The sequence below is a fragment of the Crocodylus porosus genome, unplaced genomic scaffold (genome assembly GCF_001723895.1).
Source record: "Crocodylus porosus isolate Cpor-Errol unplaced genomic scaffold, CroPor_comp1, whole genome shotgun sequence".
Taxonomy (NCBI): domain Eukaryota; kingdom Metazoa; phylum Chordata; order Crocodylia; family Crocodylidae; genus Crocodylus; species Crocodylus porosus.
In genome coordinates this window covers 21,064,944-21,068,412 of record NW_017728912.1, presented here as the reverse complement: position 1 = coordinate 21,068,412, position 3,469 = coordinate 21,064,944, and the positions used below count along the sequence as shown (strand labels likewise).

General features: G+C 42.1%; 1 protein-coding gene across 1 annotated transcript in view; it reads left to right on the top strand.

Annotated features, from left to right (window-relative positions):
* The window catches only part of HADH (hydroxyacyl-CoA dehydrogenase), a 32,160-nt gene that overhangs the window by 13,890 nt on the left and 14,801 nt on the right, over window positions 1-3,469 (top strand). The gene's annotated exons all lie outside the window — the stretch shown is intronic.

The following is a 3,469-nucleotide window of genomic DNA, read 5'->3' as shown; positions in this document are numbered from 1 at the left end:
ATGCCCAAAACTTTTTGTAGATATAAAGCTCAACATACTAAATTTGCACCCAGCACTCTGAAAGGGCAATAGTCACGACTGAGTTTTATTTCAGCCAAAATGAATCAGTAGATGCAGTTCTGTAAATAACATTGATTTGTGTGCATGCCACTCTGTGTTCCCATAGCTCTTTTCATCTGAGGATCTGCTGGCATTTGACAAACATTAATCAGTTTAACCTCTGCATCACTGAGCTGTGGAGGTGGAACCTTGCTGAACTGTTTTTGCAAGTCATCTTGTCTTCTTCAGTATTGTCTCCCAAATACTTGAAGGAGAATTTTCAGTTCTGGTTGTCCTATGTAATCCATAATCTGTGTACCAACTCTGTAAAGTTTTGATGTTCAGAATGGTGATATAGAGACATGCCCTTCACCAAGCACTGTGCCTCTATATTTCTACTGTATCAATGTTTGTAGGGGCTGGTTGAGGATTTTTGTATAATTTTTCAGATTTCTTCCTCATTGCGTATGTTGACATTTAAACTATGCTGTTCCTACTTTCTACATATAAAGTTTATTGGTATCTTCTTTCATGAGAGCTTTCCTGCCTTTTCTCCTTACCTATCTCTTGTGCAGTGGGCATCACAAAACAATGGGTGCTCTGAGAGCCGCTCTAGACCATCATGTATAGCAGTGCTCCTATGCTGAAAAATGGTGGTGGGGACACTTTAAAGCTTGTCCAATGAGCTTTAATTAAGGCGCCCCTGCCGCCATTTTTCAGCACAGGGACACTGATGCACATGATGCTGGAGTCTGCTGAGGCATGGTAATTACCATGCCTCAGTAGACTCGATTAATTGAGTCTGCTCTGACGCACCATAATTACAGCAGTCAGAGCAGCCTCCCTGCATGTGTATAGGTGCCCTACGTTTCTTGTGTTCTAGTAATTACTTTTGTGTAGAGTTAGCCCAGGTGGAAGTGGGCTAATACTTCTGGGTGGCAGATTATATTTGGAATTTGTGTTTCAAAACTGGCCGGGCAGGGTGTTCTCTTATGTATATTTGCCATTTGTATCCAAGGAATTGGACAGGGGGAGCATTTTTTTCTGAATGGCTTTGTTCTTTTTCCCGATGGACTTTGAAGGTTATATACAATTCTTCTTATGACCCAGTAGGTGGCACTATAAGAAAACACATCCGGTGCTGAGACTGTTTCATTAAGCGTTTGTTAGTATTTCCTATTAATAAATCCCAGTTTTCAAAGCCATAAAACTTTGCTCTAGGCTGAAACTTGGACTGTGAAGTCTAAATTACAGAGGCTTTTTTATCTGCCGTCTCCCAATTGGTTTAAATTGGTATATGGATCCAAGTAGATTATGTAACTGAAGGACTTTTGGACTTGATACTGTTTTAATGAGGATTTTTAAAATTTGTATCTATACACCAACATGATGTATTAATTTAACCATGTAGTTCTAGTACCCAACCACAGAAACGATGCTGTTTGGAGATTAGAAGCTGAACTAAAAGCTATGCCCCGTATCTGTGAATGTGAGGGGCAATCTTATCTGTTAAACTTGCTTCTGTACCTGCTTGCTGACTTATTTGTATGAAGCTTCTTTATGGAAGTTTATTTTAAGCAATTTTGAACAAGGATAAGAGGTGGATTGTTGTTATCTTCCATGTTCCTTGATTTTGAGAAATCTTGACCACCAACATTAGATTGTAAGTGCTAGACCGTTCAGTGCTCCAGTCCTAGTACCCAACAGCCTGCTTTGTGGTGCATCCCTATTGCCACATGCAGGGTTCAACTCTTGAGGATATGAGACACTTGTGAGCATCAGACTCGCATAAAAATTGCGGTACTATATATGACTATGAATGCATGGCTTCAACAGCCTCTTTGTACTCTTAGGTTGGGGGGACGGTTGTTTATTTGGAGGTTTGGGGGGGAGGGGATTAATTCCTCCCTAAAATCTAACATGCTCTTTTGACTTGGGGGCGGGGGGCGTGATTTCTCAAGGCTCTTGTCTGTCCTGGAATTTGGTTTATATTTCATTAAATGTGATCACGTAATAATGCTTGTCTGACCTAATAGGATATTGTCTGGAAGGGAGTCTTTGTGACTGTGTGATGCAGACCAACCTATTTAATTATTTTCTGCCTTAGAGTTTCTAATTTGTAACCAGTGCTGTTGTGAGTTAAAAGTGCTCTGATGCCTTGTTGACTGAGGGCCCTATATACATTGGAACATCGTTATATATGCTTCCAAGTTTTACACACACACACTCACACACACACTCTCTCTCTCTCTCTCTCTCTCTCTCAGATGCATATATAACAATGTTCTAAATGTATATAGGGTCCTTGGTCAAGAAGGCCTTAGAGCACTTCTAACATGTAACATATGCCATATTTATGTGAATCCAAGAAGACCCTGAATTTAAAATGACCCCCTCATAATTACATTCAATACATGAAAAATTTATACATTTGTTATAATTTTCCATGCATAGAATCTAATTATTAGAGGTTGTTTTTAATTAATCCCTTCCACCACTGCAGAGAGACAGCTTGCTCCCTGCTTGTGCTGGCCCCCCAGCCTCTGCCCCGCTCTCCTCTTACCCTTGCTCTGTGCCAGTGGGCTCCACCCCTGCTCTAGCCTGAGGCATTAAGCATGGCCCAGCTCAGCCCATGTAGCAGCCCTATGGGTTGTGCGCTTCTGCTGCAGAGCCAGACTGGAACCATACTCAGTGCAATGGCAAGAGGGGGAAGAAGAGGGGCAGGTGGGGAGCAGAGGCTGTATGAGGGAGGAGATGGTAAGGGGAGGGGGTGGGCAGCAGCTGCGGCTATAGCCCTGACCCCGGGTAGGGGCTGGAGCCTGAACCACAGCATCCACTTGCCCCCACTCCAACCTCGTGCTCTATTTTTAGGACAAGGGGCTCCCCCATGCTACATGGGGGGCTCTCATCTTAGAACCAAGTAAATATGTATATGTCATGGTCACAAATGTTTTATATATGAAACCATATGCAAGATGGACATGTATAAAGACTAAAATAAAACATTGCAGTATACATGCATGTAATATATGTGTATATTATTAGATGCATATATACAGATGTTCTAAATATACGTAAGACCCTCTGTCAAGGAGGCCTCAGAGCACATTTTTGACACATTGCAAATGTCATGAAAAAATATTTGTGCAAGTGGCTTCATTCTCTTGCATAAAAGTTAATAAAAAATCCTAGATCAATATAGCGAATATAGTCCTTTACTTCTTGACAGTGCTGGAAGCCGAACTTCGTGTCTTTATCTTCACAAGAGAAGGCTGCGAAGGGAAGGCTGAGGGGGGACCTGGTGACGGTCTATAAACTCACTAGGGGGGACCAAAAGGGTTTGGGAGAGACCTTGTTTCCCCTAGCGCCCCCTGGCATAACAAGAAATAACGGCCATAAGTTGTTGGAGAGTAGGTTTAGATTAGACATC